General features: G+C 44.7%; 1 protein-coding gene across 2 annotated transcripts in view; it reads right to left on the reverse strand.

The window, feature by feature from the left end:
* The window catches only part of LOC142573266 (protein alan shepard-like), a 160870-nt gene that overhangs the window by 48007 nt on the left and 88981 nt on the right, over positions 1-23882 (reverse strand). The gene's annotated exons all lie outside the window — the stretch shown is intronic.

Consider the following 23882-nt stretch of genomic DNA (forward strand, 5'->3'; position numbering starts at 1 on the left):
GCAAACTATTTTATATGGCATTCTTACAGTGGGCAATACATGTGAAAGCAGTGAGTAGTTACTGGTTCATAAATTCAATCTAAACACTGAATATAACCACCATCACCCCCCATCGCAGTCTTTACTTTTGACTGCAGTGAAACGGTGGTGTCCCAAGATATGCTTAAAATACACATCACTGGCTTAAAAAGGCATGGAAACACTAGGACATGCCACATGTAGAATTCGGAATCATTCTGAAAACCTTCAGCGTGATCTTGCACCTATAAATCTATTGTTTAAGATGAGCATTCTATGAAGAAAGGTACCACCAGCAGTATGAAAAATTTACTTAATGTCCTAGTGCTGTGATTCATTGATAACTATCTACATGATATACAACGATCGTCAACACTGCCGGAGCAGTTCGGTTGCGCTCGTCGCACAGCTCGGCGTGAGCATCGCACACTATTGCAAAGTGCAGGTATACGTGCGTTACCTTTGACTGTGCAAATGTAACCCTGTCAGACCAGGCTGTGATCAGCAAATTTAGTTTCCAGCTTTCTGCCTACATGTGAGCTTTTGCCATTCCGTCCAGTAAGAGCAAAAACAAACTTTGTGAAAGCATTTGCAGTAGTTGCCAGCATGTCACTTGCGGATCCAATTTCGACTTCCGGCCACCAGTCTAGCCCGTGATCTCACGCCCAATCACTAAGGCGGTTTACTGGTCTGAACATACTGGAGGCCATCTTGCCGTGATGACCTGCCCACCACCACCGTGCCAGCTGGCAGTGAATTTTTATCACGGTCGTACGACACAGCAAGGCTTAACGAGCAGCACTTAGTATCCAACGATGAAAGCTGCTGTTTCGTGCCGAGTGGACCAATATTTTCGTAGTGACTGTACACCATTCTTACGCCATGAAATCGCCACGACAACAAAAGTGGGGGATAGGCGACAAATTGAATAGTGGAAAAATTGTTCACGGCCACCATTTCTGCACCAATGTGCGCATTCTGATTGAAAAATGAAGCGAGACACCATACAGTGTCCAAAACTTTGGTCACCATTCTACGTTGGTCATACAGGAGAGGAGCGCAGGGACTGATGAGGTGCTAGCGTGATTGCTCGCTGCTGCCTCAAAAGCAAGGTGGTCCTGTCGCCTAAGCAACTGGCATGCGTCAGCGTGGAAGGTATGGAATACAGACAGCCACCCATGGATAAAAACAGCAGCATGATCTAGGCTTAGTAGGAGAGGCTTGATTATGTCCACAGTGGAGCTAATGCAGTTGCTGGTCCAGGCCATGCCACTTCGAACTGTGCAGTAACGTGACACTTGAGGGCTTAGTTCCATTTCTGAAAGCTTGAGCAACACTTATGGTGTAGAGCGGCCGCACATTTCTCATATTTTGCCAAAATGTAGCAGGAAGCAGAACAGTTTGCCTCTCAGGGGAGTTCGGTGCAAATGGTGCAGCAGTAGCATCACTGGCCTCAAGAGGGGAGGACGCACAATGCTTGATATGAAATTTCAGCTGTTATCCCGGTACACAGCGCAGTACTACTTTGCAGGCACAGTCGTCAGTACGTGAAGCATGCGCTGCACTTGTCTGCTTAAACTGGCCGAACCTGGTGAGGGGCCCTTGAAAGGGACACCGAGGGCAAACATTGAGTCAAGCCGTGAAGTGATAGATTAACCGTTTAATACTTGAAAACGTCTGAGGCATAAATATTATCAAGCGCTGAACTTTAGCAAGCAAGATATTGAGGAAATGTAGGACATTATTTGAGACTCTATCGGAACATTAAAAGTACTACTAGCGTTATATGTTTAACTCCTCATTATAATTGTGTCTCTAGTACTTAACCAGTATATGTATTTCACCATATCTAACTAGTCAATCTAGTTTTAATATGCCATCAGTGCCAGTAAAGATGCTGTAGTGCCATCTCATAGCTAGAAGTCAAAACACATTCGTGACCTCCGAGATGGTGTGCGTGGGCCCAAAATCTGAGTCTTTCTACTGCTTTATGCTTAGTGTTAAATCAGACAAAGCGAAGGCTCGTTACAGCATTTATTTCTTGCTGTCGCAGAGCAGAGCAAGCAGCAAATTCAAACTGAAGCGAGCGCACAATGGTTGCTGTCCCTTTCTTTTGCAATTATGTGCTAACAGGCAGGCCACTGCACTTACTTTCAGGTGAGATGCGAGATTTCTGCAAGTAGCAGAAAATGCAACCTCCATGGGATGCTGTCCGCTGTGTCTTCACATGGTCTCTGGCTATGCTGCCACGTTTTATGCAAAAAAACAGTAGCGCCAGCTGCCAAGTGCCATTTTACTCAGCGAAAGCAGTAAAGGGCAGTGATGGCATATGAAACGTAATACCTTCTCGTTCGTGGTGGGCAATTTGAATAGCATTGGAAGAATGTTTACCCTTCAGATGCAATATTCAGTTAGTGTTTTTTTGGCACAATACACGCACTGCAGGGTTTCTGGAATGGTGCTTAAACATTCCCTACATTCACATACTTTACTATGCCTTTAAATGTTGATATTAGTGACATAATTGTTAACATGCAGCTCTTTCATGATTTTCCCTTGACAAGAACATTCGCACAATAGAAAACTTTTTCAAACACATTGTGGTTCGACAAAACATCAGAAGGCGATGCTACCAGCTTTTCTATTTCCATCCATGGCTTCTGGTAAACTGGTAAACAGCCAACGATAACAAGTTTGCGGATAAGCTACAACTCTTCAACGTCAATTGCACTGTTTGTAAATGGCACGAGAGAACATGAAAAACAAAATGTAGACACCGTGAGCCTTGTGATACCTTGTCTCCTCTTTGTCCTTTGGCATCACTTGGAAGACAAGATAGACCAGCTAGACCGACAAAGTTTTGGTCAGCAGCATATGCACATGTCAGTGCCTTTGATGCCACAAAGTATCGGCCAAGTTCTTAGCAGTTTTTCATTATTACTTGCTTCTCAAGACCATGTTATTCATCAGGTCGGGTGTAGGAGTATACGAAAAAAAAAAAAAAAAAATGCTGCTGGAACAGTGAATGAAATTTGAAATGTAACATGTAACAAAGTTCTTCACTGCACATACAACTTTGCTATGTGGAGGCTTGACTACACTAGTGTGCACTATCTGTTTTTCATTATTTTTCACTTCGTATCACGGGGGAGCCCCTGCGGATGGGCTAGATGCCAGCCAGAAGAGCTATACCCAAAATTAAAAGAAAGATAAATGTAGTTCTTGGGGAAAAAAAAGTGTTTTATGGACTTTAGAGGCCCTGACAAGGCATTTTCAAGGACTAAAAGTAACACTGTTTGAGAGTTTAAAACAACACTGTCCTCAACAATGCGAAAGTTTTTTGTTACTGCATACAAATAAAAAAGGCTTAGCAACCAGATGACCACCAACGCCTACAATATACTAACCAGATTGAACTTGGTTTGACTTGTGAATTGCACAAAATTTGTGACCAAATATCTAAAAAATTCAATATCAGCCATTAATTACAATAGTATTTCTAAGCATTGCATGAAATTTGAGTTTTCAAATCCTTGAAAGTGGTGTTTCTGTTTTCAAGGGCCTGCAGTAGCTCAACAGGCCTTTGAAGCCACACCTAAATGTGGTATGTACACCACGGCTAAGCTCGGTCTGGTACACAGAGGCAACATTTGCAATCTTTAAGGGACCACTGAGGAGAAGCATCAAATACACCTAGACTGATAAGTATTTATTGAAATTTTCATTAATTTTTCAATAAGTTGGTTATTAAAACAGAAAACAACAGTCAAAGTTACATCCCCCCTTTCCTAATTTCGTGCCAAAACCTCAATGCTGGAATATCAGTGCGACATCAAATTTCAAATTATATATTTGGTATTAGGGCCTCGCTAGCTTAGTACAAGTTATCAAAACTAGCCATGTTGAACCGATGGCTCCTTTAGAACACACCACCAGTATACTTTTACTGATAAATATTACGCAGGCATTACCTAGTCACCCTACATCTGTTGTTGTGTGCTTGTTTCATTCACCTTCTGCATGATCTACCCTCGCCTAACCAGTTCTCTCAAAATTGCTCGCCTACACTCAAAATAAATATCCTACTGTATGTAGCACAAAACTGTCCAAGCATCTTGGTTAATTATTATTTATTTATTTGTTTATTTACTAGTTAGGTTCATCAACACAAACCAACACAGGTGCTGTGAGGAACACTTCAGTGGAAGGATTAAAGGCAGACGCTCTTCTGGTAATCACTTCCATTATTGATAAGGGCAACTGGTCGAAATTTATACTGAATATAGAATTTATTCCCCTATTTATCCCTTATTTTCTTATATGTTCTAACTTTCTCAATATGTGGCAAACTGGGTGTGTTCGTACACAACTGAAAAGGTAAAAGAAAGGACACGGACGGAGCACTCAGCAGCCATGTCACCTCCATCTGTATTTTTTTTTTCCGCCACTAACTTTTCTCAATACCTTGTGTGCATATTTTTTGTGCTCCCCGAAAGAGGAAACAGTAGGGTCTCTTGTGCATGGCTTACTCTTCATACCAGGCCTAGCAGTTATGAAAAGCCAATATTGCTGCTTACAGACAACAAAATGCAAATAAAGTCGACAAATTATTTCATTTTAACTTTGCTTATTTATGTAAAAGAATTATTCTTAGCTATTATTATCAAGAGCTATGATAACAGTGGTATTCGGCAGTGCACATGACCAAAATTGTTGCAAATCAAAAAATGATCTAGATAATTGCATCTTACAGATGCATGTGCACGCAAAATTTTGGCTCAGATTTAGTCACATTGGGCATAAAAATGTTTTTGCTGGAGCAGTAAAAACAGCCCAGAATTGAATAAAAGATAAAAAACGAAACAGAAAGTGACCACATGACTAATTTCCACTAACTTCGGCAAGAATCCACAGCAGCCTTTCCTGCTGCACAAGTGGCGCCACCCTCGAAACCCTTGCAAGCTCCCCCCTGGAGGCTTTCTTTGCTGCCCTGTGGCCACAGGGTTCAGCTCAAGCTGTCTGGTGTAGAGCTCAGTGCGGTCAACTTTGGAGTTGCAGGCATGCCCCGTAAACCTTCTTAGAGCGATTGTGGCCTTTGTTGAGCTAAATTTTGCTGTTCAGAGACTCAGCCATGTTTTGGGGTTTGACCCCCATATAGCAAGACGGCTCTTTGTCTGTCAGCCTCTTATACACAATAGGAAGCATGGCCTTTGCCAACGCACTAGTGAAAATTGGCAAACACACTCAAATGAGCTCAGCAAGGGCTAAAGATTGCTTGCACTTACACCTGAAAAACTCATCATCAGTAAAAGTTGCAATTGCAAACTTCAGCAGCCGAGCGAGAATGAAAAAGTGAAGCCCTTACAGCTACAGTGCAGTCCACTTATAACACTATCAAAAAGAGCGAAACATTCAATCGTTATGACAGGTCATCAATAACAGTTGTGAAGTTGGAGGCCTGAGAGGCCATGGAGGTTCCATGGCTAGCGATGTGCCAGGTGCCGGGCAAAAGGGAGGTCCAGAGCAACGTCCTAGCAATGAGAAAATCAAGCTTTATGTTCAAATACACATTTTGAGGTTCACAAGGAGGGCTCCATGACAATTGGAGCACCCTAACTATATGTCGGAGTCGCTACATGTATGACACCCTCACAACACCCTCAAGCTCCCGTTTTGAAGAAGTTCATTTCCCTCTTTCGCTCAAAGAGAAATTCAATGTCCTTCTCTCACTCAGCCAATTGGAACTGTTGCACAGTCCACAAAATCCCACCCATGGGCACAGCTCCACTGTACTCTGCCTCTGGTGTACAACCTTCGGCCCGCCCTCAATGCAATAAAGAGGTAATTGCATGTGAAACACGGGTCGACGATGTTCCCGCAAAAGTCATCAGTGTTGGCTCTTTGCAGAAATTAGTAGGCTCTCCGTAATGGCCAGCTTGTAGCAACTTCAGGATTCTACAGTCGCTACCACTTCCAAAGAATGTGATGGAAGCTTCTTTTTCTGTCCGTCAATAGTCGGTGCCGGGCCGTCATTCCGCGCACGGGTGCTGGTGCTTTGCAAGAACAAAAAAATATATATATACAAATATCCATGCCATTTAGATACGCACATGGCCAATCTGGCCACATGGCTGTGGTTACTGGCACAAGTCTGGCTGAATATTTCACTGCATACTTCGTGAATACTGGCATACCTGATTGTAACAGAAAGCTTTGTAACGAATCACATATGCCATTCTTGGAACATAGCATTAGTGCCAGCTTGTTTTTAGCAGCAACAGATGAAGCGGAAATCTTCAGAACCTTCATGATGCATTGTGTACAATGGGCCAAAATTCAGATGTTCTGAACACTTTTCCGCGTCTTGCCAGGTGATACGAACTTCGGTACTGCGACTGTCGAGCCGCCACCAGCACAGCGTGCGCCAGTGCTGGTTTGGTATTCCGCAGGCTGACGAGGCAAGCGAAGATTTCTCTCTTTCTCTAGTTTTCTGGGGCGGCCTCCTCGCCTTTTTCTTTTTACTTTATTGCTGCCCGAGGCTAGCGCCACTGCTTATTGGTCCGTTCGCCCTGCGAACCAGTCAACCCAACCAGTCGGGCGCGATTTGTATGCTACACATTTCTCGCGGCCCTGCACACCTGTTCCGCCGGTGTTTCCGCTACAGCCAGCGCGCAGCCGAAACTATGCATGCTCTTGCTATTCTGCGGTGTGCTGTGACATCTGAGACTGTGCGTGAGAACACTACAGCCAGGTTCTTCAGCTTCGAAAATTCTCTGCTGGCCGACCTCGCGGAACGGAAGACTCAGAAGGACATGTGCGACTTCTTTCCACGTAAATAAATGTTTTTTTTTTGTGCGTGTCTCATGGTTTTGGGACGGATTTCACTCATTTTTTGGTGATACGAATATTTTCGCCACCCCTTGAGATTCATATCACTGAGATTCTACTGTACATCCGTTACTTCTGTGCTAAAGTATATATTCAATCTTGCACTAGAAACTGCACTTTTCATGAAGAAATGAAAGCAAAGATTTCTATAATACATAAAGGGGTGACAAGCAGATCATAAAAAACTGCAGATCTATTTCTGTGTTCCCGGTTTCTTCCATAGGCTTAGAAAAAAATAATTTGCACTTATATAACAAGTTTTCTTTTTTTTATATAGCAAACATATCTTGTCAGATGCGAAATTCGGCTTCCGAAAAAGAAAATCGACAGAAACAGTTTAACTTTGAAAGAAAACATAGCACATAATATAGATAACAAATTTTACATGCTAGGCCTTTTCTTTGACTTCTCAAAGGCGTTTCGACTCCCTCATACCCGTGTCCCACGGGCACTCATGGAACATGGATAAGGAAGCACGAGACTTCCTAAGGGAGTTCAACCTCAAGGAAGTTGTGGTCGTGTCACACGACCAATAAGGACTTTTGAAATGTAGCCGCCAGAGGCACACTCAGCAGTGTTTGAGTTTTGTACAAGTACAAGAATGTTACTTCTAATTACGCTCATAGCTATTATAACAGCTCTTTTCATAAAAATCTTATTCAATATATTTGATGTGAAAAACACACCTCGTTAAATATCAAAGTGCGCTTGCTAAACGTCGCAATGCTGACGGCGACACTAGCCACCCTGTGCTTATCTACGTTTTCCTTCGTGGCGTGGTGAGTTGACTCTGGGTTCTGCTATTCGGACTACTGCAAACTATACTGAAATGCAACATTTCCTGCATGGTGACCTCCTAAGCTTTTCTTTCATTCTGTCTACTGTGCTGGTGTCAGTCATGAGTGATCACACCAACCACTGCATGACTAGCACGACAAAGGCCACGTTCACAAGAACCCGACGTGAGCAGGTCAAGTCAGAATTTGGGCTGACTGACCCAGAACTTACCGCGTTTACATGAACTCGCTTCTGACGAGTCTGGACAACGGCACACAGCATCGAGCCAAGACATGAACGTGTTGGAACCGGGCTTTCGGTACCCACTGCTGTCTGCAACAACTATATTTCATGGGTCTTATCGTTACGATGAGGTTGCATGGCACAGTGCCTTGTCTTGACCTTGTCCTGATACTATACCCACTGCCGACGCATAAATCACGGCATCCCAGTGTTCCCACACAAGTCTCGGCGCTGGCGGGCCAGACCCTTCCGCATTTACATGTATGCTGCAAATGGGTCGTGCTAACACAGCCCGACTCGACGTTTGTTCAATCCAACAAGCTAGCGTTTGCATGAACTCAACAGGCATATTCCATCCCGACAAGGCGCTTCAACTTTGTCGGGTTCTTGTAGACGCCCTGAAAGACGAGAAAAACATGGTGCCAAGCGGCCTAGGTCGAGTGTATTGTGCAGTAGCAAGCATAACTGTTGCTGAATTGTGCTTGGACATTTATTTAATTCAACAGAAACATTCTAAACAGATGCTGCATTACCTTTAATGCAAACAATAATTATATTATCACTTTTGCAAGAAAAAGAATGGGCAAGAGTATTTCCTTCAGCTGCTGAGGGAGATCGCCGATCTCCCTTGACCAAAAGCTCCTTTAAACTGCCACAGCGGAAGGGCGACCGAGTGACACCGAGTGCGCCTCCCTCAAGATAAAGATGACGGAGTTAAAAGGGTGCTCATGTGACAGGGATATCAGTCATGACATTCTTGCAGATAAATTGTTTGTGTGCACTGTTCACAGGAATCTTTTAGATTTACTGAAATCTTATTTACACAACTGCCAGCAGTACGTATGTTTGCAAGGTTCGCAATCATCATTTCTTCCTGTTCAAAGAGCTGTACCCCAAGGGAGCATTCTGTGTCCCCTTCTTTTTAATGCATACATAAATGATCTCGTAAATATTGATAAAACAGTGAAATTTATTACATATGCCGACGACAGAGCCATACTATCTTCTGGCCCAGACATCAATGATTTGGCATTTATATGTAATAATGCACTTTCAGCTTCAACAAAATAAGTACTAATCCTCTAAAAACAAAAGTAATTATATTCCATGCAAGAAATAGAGCACCCGAACTGCTAAAACTTATTTTATAAGACCAGAGCATCACTGCAGTAAGTGAACACAAGATAGTCAATATTACATTTTGCGCTCACCTAATTGGAATTCACGTGTAGAACAGCTGTGCAAAAAAATTTTGGCCCCTACTGCAGCGTTATCACAATGTAAACACTTGCTCCTCTCGAAGATAAAACTCCAGGTGTATTATGCGCTATTTGCATCGTATCTTAATCAATGTAGCCTAGTATGGACTACAACTAAACAGAACCTGATTTTGCTTTTACAAAAGGAGGTTGTGGGGATGCGCGACTCTCACGTGTCCCCCGATATGTTGTTTTTCCCGCATAGCTCCCGTCTCCTGCAATGCGACTTCGCCGTGGGGCCTGGGGCCCGTGGCGGTCGGTGTGGTTGAAGCGCAGTACGAGAGATGGCGTGAGTGTTGCGCTGCTGACGCCGCCTACCGGCGGGGTTACTTGGGCGCGAAAAGGAGAAAGCCCTTCCTCTTTGGTTCGAGGTCGTCAAGCAGCACGGTCTGCGAGACCGTCTCGTGAGGCCTCGTTCGAACGCGCCACCGTTCGTGTGACCATATGCGTGAATGACCAGGCGTTGGGATCCAGCATAAGGGCGAACATATTCGCTCACTATCCGGTCGCGGTGAGTTGGACTTCCTAGATTTGTGGCGTGCCCATCGGCATGTTTTGGGGATAGCAACTCGGCTAGCAGGTGTTGATCTATGAAAGGTGCAATAAATGCCCTTGTGATTGTTTGCACTACCAGGGTGTCTACCAAGTTGACATTTCTAAATTCCCCGAGTTTTCTAGGTTTTCCCTGAGTGCCTTTGCAAAATTCCCTGAGTGACGCAGAACTATGTTTTATGTCAAGACGGGCTGAAACCATATCGCCCGATGCTGTCACTCTCTAGTAAACATCAAAAAAATTAAGAAAAAATAATTTAATCCAATTTGAATACTAAGGATAAGTGTTTATGTAATTCAAAAAGAGAATAGAAGGGAGAGGTTAGTAAAATGTGCAGCAAATAAGATGTCTTAGAAAAAAATTGCAAATCAAGTCGGACATTCTCAAATACAAATGAAAAGGAGATTTATACAGAAGCTAATATTTTCGAATATAAGCCATTTCTATCAACTGATAGCGAGCTCAGTGGTATGAGGCCCGAACTTTGTCACAATTGAGATTCTCTCTGAACAGCTCGTAAGCCAACCTCAGCTGTCCTGACATACTCTCAGCCTGCGCATGACACCTCAGTGTTGTGTTTCACTGCTTTAAAGAGTTTATTTTAGTTTTGATGAGAGGCACTTGCATATCGGCATCAGCCAACACTGTTTTTTGAGCTCCAGCTCCTTTGAAACGGCAGCAGCATGCTTCCTTTCCCGTTCATTCCTCAATGCGTAGGTCCTTTCTGTTCTTGTCCTCCTCTTGCCACTCGTTCGCCCCACGGACCATTTGTGGCATCTTCTTGGTCAGTTGCACAGTCCACGTCAGATTTTTCGAACTCCCTAGGGGTCGCAAAAACGTTCAAAAAATTGGCCAGTTGGAAAAAATAAATGCATGTCATTCACTGCCCTTAAGGGCTCAAATCGCCACAGGCACATTCGAAAATGCTCTGAAGGCGTGTAGGTACACACGTATTAGGCGTATCGGTGGTCGTGCTGTCACAAGAGATACCGGGTGCGGGTGTGAATAATTAAGGAATACATAGTGTGCCCCGTGGCAGTAGCCCCTCCCCAGGCTTGTTATGCTTCACTGAAATACTTTTGAGTATGCTTCACGAAGCAATATTCCTGTACAAAGGCAAAGCTGACTTTCGGGAACCTGCATTGTGCAACGCGCCGTGCTTTCCAAGCTTCTAAGGCAATCGTGAGGACCACAAAGGCAGAGTCGGTGCCATTGCTGACAGTAGTGAATTCTTTCAAAGAAAAACACGGCACCCAACGGCAAGAAGGTAAATAGCGAACGTAGAAGTAGCTAGGTCTAGCGTTGCCGCAGTGGTGGCTACGGCTGCCAACGGATCTGAGTGCGAGAGCGCCGATTCGAGGCAGCGAGGTAATCAAAACGGCAGCGGTGGTGGCTTTGATTAATGCCGTTTCGGACCTGCGGTCACGGCAAAACGTCCGGAAAATTGGACGGTGAAGAGTTCTTGCATCCGACATTTTAGACGTTCTAATACACTGACTCTATGGGGTACGTGGTGGTGCCGCGAAGCCGTCCAAATTATCGGGAATCTGGAAAGTCGGTCGTTGATTATACTCTGGCAACTCCTCCAGCCGATGACAGGGCGACAAAGATGATTCATTACGATTCCTGTCTGTTACACAAGGCAGCATTACCGCGACTTTCAACCCTTTCAATAAAATTACAACTAATTTTCTCTGATAGAGGCACAAATTCCCCGAGTTTTCCAGACTACCCAAAATCCCTAAAAATTCCCAGTTTTCCCGGTTGGTAGACACCCTGACTACTGTGTTGTCATTCCTTTGTCCCAAGAGTACGGGTGTGAGAACCCCACAAGGTTCTTCGACATGTAGCAAGCATTCCTTACTTGGCTTCAACTAAAACGGTCTTGCAAGATTACAATATCATACGAATTCAGCACTTGCACAAATTTTGGGTTTTATGATCCTTTTGCTTTCCACACACTCAAAGGATTCCTTACAACGATAGCATGCCTAAACGCTAATAACACCAGTATGAGCACGCGACAAACCGCCTTACGTTCGTTCCTCTTTTCCGAACTAATCTAAAAGAATGTCATTTCAACTTCCTATCCATCTTGAATGAATTTCCAGAAATAATGACTGCTACACACCGGCAATTGTGCCGACAGTTTGTATCTATGTCGTGAACAATACCTTTCATGTTGCGATTATTAGTATGAAATATTTATACATTATTCATTGTGGGGATGCGTGACTCTCACACGTCCCCTAATATATTGTTTTCCCTGCCACTTTCCCATCCCCTGTAATGGGCTCCTCCGCATTGCTTAGTGCTGGCGGCGGTTGGTCTTGTTGCAGCACAATGCGAGTGTGGCGCTGCTGATGCCACCTGACGGCGGGATTGGTAGGGCGTGATAGGGAGTAGGCTCTTCCTCTTGGGCTCAGGGTCGGAAAGTAGCGGAGACATTCTGCGCGTGCACCGATCCATGCTTCTGCGAGACCGTCTCGTGTGGCCTAGGAGTGGGACACCGGAATGGACGAACACGATCATTCGAACTTGTCACCGTTCACGAATGGCCAGACGCTGGTGTCCAGCATGGAGCAAGCATATTCACTCGTTGTCCGGTCACAGTGAGTCAGACTTCCTGCATTTGGCGCGTGCCCATCGGCATGTTCTGTGTGTTCAGAGTTGGCTAGCAAGCATTAGTGTATGAAAGGTGCATTAATGCCCTTGTGATTGCTAGCGGTACTGTGTTGTCGTTCCTTTGTCCCAAGAGCACGGGCGAGACCCCCACATCATATACTGCTCTTACCTTGTTTAAACGCCTTAGTAGGTATTAGCCTGTCTTATTAACTATTTCTCGACATGTCTCTTGAAATTCTATTCTTGTATTCTTCATAGCAAATTTTACCTGCTTATTTTCAGCTACACAGACTTTTTGGGCATTTAGATTGCATACATTAAAATGATTCAATTTATTTATGCTATGTTAACATTTCATATCGTAAATCTGTTATCTTAGTAAGTACCAACATCCATTGGAACTGCAAAATGTTTGCTTTCCTTTTATCAGCTGTAGAATTGTAGAATGAACGTCACATGCTGCTATGGTAAAGGTCTTCACGGACCCAGTCAAACTGCCTAGAGTAGAGTGGCTTTTAGCCCTGAACACCATTCATATTTTCTGGATAAATAAAGATCGATTGATCGATTTGTGTTTAAGCACATGGCTGCCAATAAGGAGCAGGCTACACTGTTGCAGTACTTTCAGCCAAATAAATAAATACTTTGTGTAAAGCTTTAAGTGAGTACTTCCTGCACCACGATTGGGGGTGCGTGCGATTGGCCTAGACCGCACCGTCATTGCGTGGCTGACGATACAGGCACAGCCTACGCTAATTGTGTGCGGTGCAATTGACTGCGCTCTCGCAGCTGATGAAGTTGCCGCAGCTTAGGCCAATTGCGGGCAGCACACCAGAACGTGCCCTCCGAACTCCGATCGCGCCCTTGGTTTACTGATTGATTTGCAGAAGTTTTTGATGCGTTTTTTACCTTATTTTATATATCAAATTCTGGCTATATCGAACTCTTTTGCGATAACCGCACTGTTCGATATATTGAGGTTTGACTGTATTTATACCTCTAAACAGCATGCACAAGCGTTAGGCATGCTGAAATAGTCACAAATCTGCACCTGTTTTCACTGCAGTTTCAGGTTTACTATGATGGTGTGCATTGCGTTCAGCCGCTGCGCAAACTCTGGCGGCAATCCTTTAGCATGCATGAAATCAATGAGTGCCTCAATATATAACAGTGCACTTTGTGTGAACATCAATAGGGGTCGGGGTCAAGGACAGGCCATTGTCAATCGCATTGTCACTGCCCCTGCTCTTGCCACCTTTGTTGCTCAATGCTGCAGTCTGTCACAACGCTGACGATTGACTCATCAGAGATCTCTTCGCAGAATGATGCAGTACTATGTGCACTTAGAAACTATTCCAATGAAGCAGCATCTGCTTCGTCAGTAGCGACTTACAGGGTCCGTCCCAAAACTTCCCGGAATGATTTTTACAGTCAGCAACGCCACCTGGCGGGACAGTGCTTTGGGCGAAGAAGTTAGTGGGGGATATGAGATTCGAAACGAGACCGGCCTCAGTTTCCTGCAAGCAGTTGTTGAGGCAGTTCACGCTCCGCAGAGGTATCTACTGCACCAAGCATGTATGCAGGATTTTTTTTTTCGGGGGGGGGGGGGGGGAGGGGGGCAACCTAAGGTAACTTCTATGCAAATTGGGGGGGGGGTGTACTTTACTAGTACAAATGTGAATAACATCCACCATTCACCAAAAAAACGCGTAAACTCACAAAAGAGGAATAAAATAAGGTGTATTTTACAGGTACGCCCTGTGCGATACACCTCTCCTTTACTTGGCAAACAAGGAACTACGTCAAATGGACTTGCGCAGGAAAGAAGCGCGAGAAAAACACTGCCAAGGAGATGTAAAGAAGCCAAAGCATAAAATAAAGACTACTTTAGTCGAGTACAACTTAAAAAAAAAAAAACAGCAGTTGGCAACTAATGCCCACAAACCACGTGGGGTTGTGTTATTTCACAGGCCAAACACAGATTGAGAAGCAAACAAAATCGCCATCATGCGGCCTTTTCAAAATGGCATCATACTTGATACTTCTGGAGCGTCTGCTGTTCTTGAAGAGTCTTTTCATCGGTGGAACCAATGAGGTGTGCAACAGACATGGACAAAGTGTATGGAGTCTGAGCATTTCACTCTTCAAAAGTCTGCGGTGCCGCTCATTTCACTGCTGAACCCGTTTTACTCATGAAACTTCAATGCCAACTGAAGTGAAACTTGACAATAAAGAGTTGCAGCAAAGCAAGCATGTTATTTCAGTTCAAGAGAATTAGGGTTTGGCCATTTCACTATAATAGGCGAGGTAAAAGGTATAAAATTACGCGCTAATAATTTTATTTTTGTGGTTACCGCCTTATTTGGGTAACAGAAAAACCTTCAAGTACGAATTATTTTCAGCCTCCCGGAAGAACAGTGGCTGGCGGTTATGAGGGCCCCCTTGGGTATGGGTACCCCCTTGGGTACGTACGTGCCTGTACTGAACCTCGTTAATAAAAAAAAATTTACCAGTTTTTAGAGCAGTGTTATGCAATAAGTTTTGCATGAAATTGGCTAAAAAGGGACAGAAACATTCGAAATGCTTCGGAAAGCATACGGTCACGGCCGCTCTGGATGCCCGTCAACATCCCAAACAAGCGACCCAGTCCAAGAAAGGTGTCAAGTATTGGACAAAGACTGGCGATTAGGCGGATGATTGCAGAGGAGTGTGGAATACCCAAAACGATCGTTGATCCCATTTTAAAGGAGCATCTTCAAATGAGGAAAGTCTGCGCGAAAATGTTGCCAAAAAAGTCCTGACGAGTGAGATGAAGGAAGAGTGCTTGTTGAATTGCCAGGAATTGTGTAAACGCTACGAAACAGACCCAGAATTTTTGGACAGAGTGGGACGAGATGTAGAATTTTGAGTATCATCCCAAATCAAAGAATCAAAGGTGCGAGTGGCACACTACGGAGTCTTCTTGCCCAAAAAAAGCAAGGATGAGCAAATCGCGAATCAGGGCAATGCTCATTATGTTTTTTAACAGAAAAGGTGTGGTTCACAGTGAATTAGTGCCACAGGGACAAACAGTCAACAAGGAGTTTTACTGTGAAGTGCTCAAGCGGTTGCGCAACAGGGTTCATTGCGTCTGACAAGAAATTCGCAACAATTTGATCTTGCACCATGATAATGCGTCAAGGCACACCAAAATGGGTATGGCAACGCTGCCCCAGCTGCCATACAGCCCTGATCTGGCGCCACCAAACTTTTTGTTCCCAGGGATCAAAAGAACCCTGAAAGGACTCGGCATGGGACGCTAGGGACGGTAAAAGCAGCTGCGATGACCTCACTGAAGGATGTTCCCATTGACGGCTTCCAGGGCGCCCTCAGTGATTGGGTGAAGCGTTGGAAATGGTGCATAGAAGCAGGGGGAGAATACTTTGAAAACTTCTGAAAGGAGTGTAAACTGCTATTGAACAAATTATTTATATTAAAAAAAATTCTGGGAAGTTCTAGGGGCAGACCTTGCACTCTCAGAGCTCGACAATGTCAGTGGCCTCCACGGTGTTGGTTTCCCCATCATGGGGGGTTTCGCCTGTGGGGACCCTCGACTCTCTCATGCCCCCTTATGTTGTTGTCCCCCTACATGGCCCTCCCGTCTACTGCAATCTGGCCTCTCCACAAAGCTGAGCCCACCGGTGGTCGGTGTAGTTGAAGAATAGTGCAAGATGGCGCAAGTCTTGCACTGCTAACGCCACCTAATGATGGGGTTACTCAGGTGCAAAAGAGGTTTGCCCTACACACAAGGACAATGCCTCTCCTCCTCTCTGTGGCTTGGGATCAGCGGCACGCGCAGTCATCTCGCATGCTAGTCGACACACTTCACAGGACCGTGCCAAGAAGAGCTTCAGAGAAGGACACTGAGGTGGATCAACACAATCGTTCAAACACGCCACCGTTTGTGCGACTACGCACGAATGATTAGGCATTGCTCCCCAGCATAGAAAAATTATGGGGTTTTACGTGCCAAAACCACTTTCTGATTATGAGGCACGCCGTAGTGGAGGACTCCGGGATTTTCGACCACCCGGGGTTCTTTAACGTGCACCTAAATCTAAGTACACAGGTGTTTCGCATTTCACCCCCATCGAAAGCGGCTGCCGTGGCCGGGATTCGATCCTGCGACCTCGTGCTCAGCAGCCTAACACCATCCCCAGCATAGAGGTAGACATGTTTGCTCAATATCCTGTTGTGGTGAGACTTCCTCAATTTGTCCGTACCCAACGGCATGATCTATTGGTAGTAATTTGGCTAGCTGGCATTGGTGTATGAAACGTGCAATAGCAGGGTGTCTATCAAGTTGACATTTCCAAATACCCAGAGTTTTCCAGGTTTTCCCTGAGCACCTTTGCAAAATTCCCTGAATGAGCCAGAACTTTGTTTTATGTCAAGACAGGCTGTCATGGGCTGCCCGATGCTGTCACTCTCTAGTAAGCATGTTGAAACAAAAAGAATGATTTAATCCAGTTTGAATAGTAAGGAGTAATATCTATTTTATTCAAAGAGAAAACAGAAGGTGATAGTGATATGCATAGCGGAAAAAATGGTAAAACCCATCTCAAATCCAGTCGGAACATTTTCAAATACGAATGAAAAGGAGATCAGGGTGTCTACCAAGTTGACATTTCTGAATTCCCTGAGTTTTCCAGGTTTTCCCTGAGTGCCTTTGCAAAATTCCCTGAGTGATGCAGAACTATTTTTTATGTCAAGACGGGCTGAAACCATATCGCCTGATGCTGCCACTTTCAAGTAAGCATATGAAAAAACTTTTTAAATATACTTAATCCAATTTGAATACTAAGGAGTAGTGTTTATGTTATTCAAAAAGAGAATAGAAGGGAGGGGTTAGCAAAATGCACAGTAAATAAATGTCTTCGAAAAAAATTGCAAATCGAGTCGGACATTCTCATATACGAATAAAAAGGAAATGCATCCCGAAACAAATATTTTCGAATATGAGCTATTTCTATCAACTGATAGCAAGCTCAGTGGTATGAGGCCCGAACTTTGTCACAATTGAGATTATCTCTCAACAGCTCGTAAGTCAATTTCAACTGTCCTGACATACTCTCAGCTCGCGTATGACGCCTCAGGGTTGTGTTTCACTGCTATAAAGAGTTTATTTTAGTTTGGATGAGGGACATCTGCATCTCGGCATCAGCCAACACTGTGTTTTTTGAGCTCAAGCTCCTTCAAAACAACGGCAGCGCGCTTCCTTTCCTGTTCATTCCTCAATACGTAGGTCCTTTCTGTTCTTGTCCTCCTTCCGCCACTCGTTCGCCCCTGGACCATTCGAAGAAACTTCTTGGCGAGTTGCACAGTCCACGTGCGATTTTTCGAACTCCTTAAGGGCCACGAAAACGTCTGAAAAATCGGCCAGTTGGAAAAGAATAAATACATGTCATTTACTGCCCTTAAGGGCTCAAACCGTCACAGGCACATTCGAAAACACTTTGAAGGCCTGTCGGTACATGTGTTCGGCATATCGGTGCTCCTACTGTGAAAGGAAATACTGGATGAACGAATGTATATTTCAGGAATACATACTGTGTCTCGTGGCAATAGCCCTTTCCCATGCTTATGCTTCACTGCAATACTTTTCCATATGCTTCACCGAGTATCATTTATGTACAGAGGCGAAGCTGACTTTCGGGAACCGGTAGTATGCAACGCACCGTACCTTGTAAGCTTCTAAGCCAATTGCGAAGACCCCGAAGGCGTAGTCCGTGCCATTGCTGACACCCCCCCCCCCCTCCAGCAGCGAATTCTTCCAATAAAAAACACGGCAAACAACGGCAAGAAGCTTCGTAGCGAACGGTGAAGCAGCTAGGTCTAGCGTTGCCACAGTGGTGGCTACGGCTGCCAGCGGATCTACGTGCGAGAGCGCCGGTTCGAGGCGGTGAGGTAATCAAAATGGCAGCGGTGGTAGCTTTGATTAATGCCGTTTTGGACCTGCGGTCACGGCAAAACTTCCGGAAAATTGGACGGTGAAGAGTTCTTGCATCCGACATTTTAGATGTTCTAATACACTGACTCTGTGAGGTACGTGGTGGTGCCGCGAAGCCGTCCAAATTATCGGGAATCCGGAAAGTCGGTCGTTGACTATACTCTGGCAACTCCTCCAGCTGACGACAGGGTGACAATGATGATTCATTACGATTCCTGTCTGTTACACGAGGCAGCATTACCGCGAATTTCGACCCTTTAAATAAAATTACAGCTAATTTTCTCTGATAGAGGCACAAATTCCCCGAGTTTTCCCTGAGTTTTTCCAGACTACTCAAAATCCCTGAGAATTCCCGGTTTGTAGACACCCTGGAGATGCATACAGAAGTAAATATTTTCGAATATGAGCTATTTCTATCAACTGATAGCAAGCTGATCGGTATAAGGCCTGAACTTTGTCACAACTAAGATTCTCTCTCAGCAGCTGGGAAGTCAACCTCAACTGTCCTGACATACTCTCAACCCGTACACAGTATCTCAGTGTTGGGTTTCACTGCTTTAATGAGTTTATTTTGGTTTGAATGAGGGACACCTGCATCTCGGCGTCACCAACACTTAGTTTCTTTTCGAGCTCAAGCTCCTTCAAAGAGGCGGCGGCACCCTTCTTGTTAATTCCTCAGTGCGTCGGTCCTTTCAGTTCTCATCCTCCTTCCGCCCCGCGTTCAGCCCATGGATCATTTTTGAAGCATCTTCGTGGTCAATTGCACAGTCAACGTCTGATTTTTCGGACTCCCTAGGGGCCGCAAGAACATTCGAAAAATCGAGCAGTAAAAAGAAATCAATACATCTCTTTACCTGCCCTTGAGGACTCAAATTGCCACAGGCACGTCCGAAAAAGCTCTTAAGGCCTGCCAGTACACTTATTAGGCATATCGGTGCTCATACTGTGACAGGAGACGGGGGTGCACGTGTGTATAATTAAGGAATACATAATGTGTCCCGTGACAATTGCCCCTTCCCATGCTTGTGCTTCACTGCGTGCCACTGCTGTGCTGAGGCGAAGCTAACTTTCAGAGACTGGCATCACACAACGCGTTGTGCTTTGCGAGTTTCGAAGCTAATCACGAGGAATACAAAGGCGAAGTCGGTGTCATTGCTGACAGTGGCGAATTCTTTCAATGAAAAACACGGCACAGCACGGCATGAAGCTAGCGAATGTAGAAGCAGCTAGGCCTAACATTGCGTGGTGGTTACGTGGCGTGCGAGAGCACCGGTTTGATGCAGCGAGATAATCAAAATGGCGGCACTGGTGGCTTACTAATGCCATTTCACAACTGCAGTCAGGGCAATATACATTGACTCTATGGAGTATGTGGTGGTGCCGTGAAGCCGCGCAAGTTATTGGGCATGTCTGAAAAATTGGGAGTGTGGAAAATCGGTCGTTAACTACTCTAGCAATACCTTGTGCCGATGACACAGCGTCAATAACGATTCGTTGCGATTCCTCTATTACGAAACTTAGTAATCGAGAATCGAGAAATGCAGGATTAGAGACCCCCCAGGGACATTCAAGTACTTGCTCAATGACGAAGACACTACTCATTTAAATTCTGTGAATAGTACTCAACCACTCGTTATAAAGACATTATTGTATCGCACTAAAAAACGAAAGAAAATGCTACTTGTCTACTTCTATTTTATTTGTAGAAGACAGAACTCATTGATTACCCTTGACAACGACGCAGGCGGTTGAAAGGTTTCATTTTCCCTCAAATCTATGCCACCCGAGCTTACGAGTTTCTGTAGCTTCATTATCACGTAGTGTTGCACTAGTTTAGCTGGCTCACAAAACTCTCACAAACTGCAAGTAGCAGAGAATTCCACTCCCTTGCGATATCGCCGCATTCCCACATTGTCCACACAGCTTGACCAAAAGCAGCTGCAGTGACCAATCCACCACTCTGTCATGGCTGTTTTTCCACAGCTGCACGTTTGCATTTTATGCGAAAAACTGTACTGCCATCTGTCGGGTGCCCTTATACTCACTGACGGCAGCAAAGGGCAGCGATGGCGTACGCAATGCCATCACTCCCCTGTTGGGTGGCGAGAGATTTGAATTGCGATAAACATACTCAGACCCTTCAGATTCAATTTTCTTATAAACTAAGTCTTTGCATGAAACAAGCGTTGCGAAATTTCTGGAATGGTATTTAAACAGTCCACGTTGACTTAGTATTTGCCTTTAGTGTCCCTTTAATGTGCACTGAAAACAATTGCGTTTAAATTCCACTCCAGCGTCAGAATGCAGCCAGTGAGTGTGCAGACATTTAGAGGAGACTTGCCCCAATCGACACCAGGGCTTTATGCACATTCCATGCCGAAGCAACAGCAACAGAGCCAAAGAGAACCTTTCAATGAGTGCCTGAAAAGAAACGAAGTTAGATCCTTGTTGAGCCACGATGTCTGCTACATGATGCAAGGCAAGACATGAGTGTAGCAGATGTGTCATCTGTTCACGTGTTCTTCACTTTTACCCGGAAGACCGATTTCATTAGCAGTTTCACAATTCTACCACTGCTGCAAAGAATGCCAGTAATGGTAGCCCTTAGTGGGCTGAACAGCAACTATGGTTAAGTGTGTTGTGTTTGTACCATGACAGCGCCCCCTCAGATCAATAGGCAGGGAGGAAAGAATAGAGATTCTACAAAAGAAGAGGGCTTGAGGAGACACACCCACTACTGCCCCCTAAAATTCACTGGCAAGGTCCACAATGGTAATGGTTTCCCAGAAAGCACCAAGTACCACCATCATCATGGGGCAGATAAGGAAGCTGTGCTCCAATCATGGCGAAATTGTTGAACTGAATTCCAACAGTCATTACCAATTGTAGAAGGATGGCGAAGCAAGCAAGTTGCTAGCTATTCATCGTAAGCAGCATGCAAACAAACAATGGCTTAGGAGAATATAAGACGAGCACTGAAAGATTATTCAGAAAAACATGCCACATAAAAAAAAATCCCGCCTTGGAACAAAGGCTCATGCATCAGGCAGGCTTCGGTAATGAAAAGCAAAAATTTCTATGGCTTTTGATCTTTTTTGTTCATGTGACTTAGGGGTTTGTTTTTGTTTCCAAGTTTGTTGTTTGCCTACAACACATATGTTGGTACAGCTCTTGCATATTACAGAGTGGGTCGAATATATGTCATATACTCAAAACATTGTATTAAGTGGTGCTAACTACGTTTGGAATTGGTAGCCGAGACCGATTAGTAAGAGTTTTAGTCAGTAATGTTACTAACTCTCCTGTCACCAACCGCAGCTATACTAAGGTACCATGTTTACTCAATTGTAACACAAGCTTTTTTTCATTTTAGCTGCTTGAACTCGACCCTCATGTCACATTGGAATAAAGGCAAAATTTACAATTTTAGAACAAACATTCTAAATTCCGCAGTTTTTAACATTGCGTTGGCAACCTGGGGCCCTATGATGTAAAACTATTCCACTCTGTCTTTATTCCAATCTTTTGACGTCAAATTTAAGAAACCACCGATACAAGCATTGGACGGTAATCTGCAGCATTGTTGGAAAAGCCCAAACGCACTCCTCGTTTATAGGAGGTGACTTTTTTTCTTTCAAAGCGAATAGCGTTGCCTACATAAAGCAGATTTTCTTAAAGAATTGGCTGAAAAGAGGCGAGGAGCATGCTCAAGTGGAGAGGGGTTTAAGAGCGCCGAGCCAGTACAGTGAGAGTAGATAACAGGATGAAGAAGGTGGTGCCGGCGTCTACGATTGATCTGCTTCCCCATAGCTTGTGTTGGCTTGTTGAAAATTATGGCAACAGGCAATGGCAGGTTAAGAATGCCACTAGAACGGATCCCCAGCAAAGAAGAGTTGGCAAAGTGATGTATACATGCCGAAAGGGCTCAATAACATTATACTGACACGGAAATTTGCTTTATTATATGGAAATAAATCCATGCTCCCCGGCCCCTCCAAGTAGTTAGCGCCAGAGCAATCGGTGGGCAGCCATCGTCTATTCCTTTTGGAATGGGGCAGTGCTATTTAGAAAAAAATTCAGTTTAGTTCGGCATATTAATGCGTATTTAATGCGTAGACATCTCTTTGATGCTGTGAGTTTTTGCGGTTTTGTGGCATCGTGTGACAGACAGGGGAAGTGGGCGCAGCTTGAAAACTTTCGATCAATGACAGAGTACCGTCGAACCTTGATATAACTAACCTCAATTTAACAAAATTCTCAAAATAACACACTTTTTATTTTTCCCAATCTCGGCCCCATTGAAAACCATGTATTTTTTTTTTTTGCGATTTAATGAGGTCACTTTATACTGTACTTCCGATTTAACGAAGTCCTCGTGCATTGCACACACATACCAGGAGCCTCCTTGACAGGCAGACGAAAACTTTAGCCGGGCATACAGCGATTTCCAAGCGCCCTTTAATGCTCAAATTTTCCCGGCGCACTTCAATACGTGGAGCAGAACGTGTTGCTGCGCCATCTATCGTGTACATATGAAACCCGCAGCGGACACGCTCATGTAGTGCTAGCCAGAGTGCTTCAGAAGTTCCGGAACGCGTCACACTATGACGCCACTGGCCTGTTGGAATGGGAAAGCGTCAATCGGAAGTTTACGAACAGCGGTTGTTGGGCACGTTTTATCAGTTGGTTGCCATATTTACACGATTGTAAGTCGACCACTTTTTTTTAATTCGAAAGTCTGAAGTTGGGGGGTCGACTTACATCCGAAACCAAAACATGGCCCCGCTAAAAAAGCGAGACCAATGGAAGCTTCAATGTAGTTACAATTTTATGTTTGCTCTATGGCCCTACCGGTATCTTTTCGCTATCCCGCGTGTTTGCTCACTTTTAGGAAGGGTTTTTCAACATTTTTGAGAGTTTTACAGTGTATGCAAGACTCATGGGGAGTGCCGATAGTTGATGGAAGCGCCGCTGTTCCCATTTGCGGCAGCACCCTCAGGACGGCGACGCTTGCGGGGAGTATCGGTAGTTCGTGGAAGAGCAGACACCGCTCGCGGGTTTCTTTCTCTGTTGAAAGGCATTGGCATTGGTTTGACGCATTCCACTTGACTGCCGGCTACGTGCTACTTCTATGCTTCCCAGTCGTCATGAGTGCTCCAGGCCCACTAATCGTTTGGCATTCGTTCACAGCAGCATTCAAGAGGACTGCCATCCTTTATGCCGAAGAAACAAATCACAAACGGGTGGTGCGAGAGTGGCGACTGCAGCGAAGCGAAATTTTCACCTGAGACACGTGCCGAAGTGGACGCTTTCCGGAGCTGTAGGCTAAGCTTGCGGCGTACGTCGCTGAAATGCGCGATCGGTCCCTGCCAGTGAAGTGCGGCATGGTCATGAAACAAGCCCGGACATTCGCCTTAATTTGAAGGCCCTGCTCAGCTGTGAGTACAATGATGGTGACGAAAGTATGGCGTACACAACAGATGTCGTTGACTCGTGGCAGCTGCTCTGCACTCTGCGATATTAAAAAGTG

The sequence above is a fragment of the Dermacentor variabilis genome, chromosome 2 (assembly GCF_050947875.1).
Source record: "Dermacentor variabilis isolate Ectoservices chromosome 2, ASM5094787v1, whole genome shotgun sequence".
In the NCBI taxonomy this organism is placed as follows: domain Eukaryota; kingdom Metazoa; phylum Arthropoda; class Arachnida; order Ixodida; family Ixodidae; genus Dermacentor; species Dermacentor variabilis.